We start from the raw sequence: 710 nt of genomic DNA on the forward strand, positions 1-710 counted from the left end.
GCCGCGCCTCCACGGCTTCCGCCTGCCCCGCGGGGGCGGGGAGTCGGCGCCCCGCGCGGGGGCAGCCGGAGCTCAGTGGCGGGGGCAGCCGAGCCGGCAGCCCTGGTTCCGCAGCATAGTTGAGCGACTGACTCAGTCGGCCGCGACTTGGCCGCGCCTGACACCCTCGCCACCTGGCGCACCTCGGCCCGGAGTCGCCCAGCCGGGCTGGCGATGCTGCGAGGGTGCGTCCCTGAGCCCAAAGCGACGCGGGCATTACCACCCTCCCGGGAGGGAGATGCCGCAACCCTTTCCCGGCTCCTGCGGGCCAGTTGGTTTGTCTGTGCGCAGTAATGGGGGATTGATTGTCAAATGGGCGGAACCTCGCGGCGACTGGTTATTAGTATTACTCTACTTACTAAGTACTTTCCCATGCACCTCAGCATTTCCCACACTGAAGACTCATCTGGTGGCTAATTTCCCCAGGCTGCTGCTTGGTAAATTTGCCTTTAGTTGGCCCAGGAATCAGTATTATTTAGGAAGACCGCGGTATATTTAGGCTGAGCCTATTATATAAGATTCTTTCTCACGTCATCCCTATTGGGAAGAGTTGATATTCCCATTTTCTAGTTGAGAAACTGTACAACTTACCCAAGTAGCCATAGTTTTAAGCAGATAACAGTAAGTTTCAATATAGATCTGAATTCTTTTCCCTGAGGAATACAGGCTCA

This window comes from Marmota marmota, unplaced genomic scaffold (genome assembly GCF_001458135.2).
Source record: "Marmota marmota marmota unplaced genomic scaffold, marMar, whole genome shotgun sequence".
Classification (NCBI taxonomy): domain Eukaryota; kingdom Metazoa; phylum Chordata; class Mammalia; order Rodentia; family Sciuridae; genus Marmota; species Marmota marmota.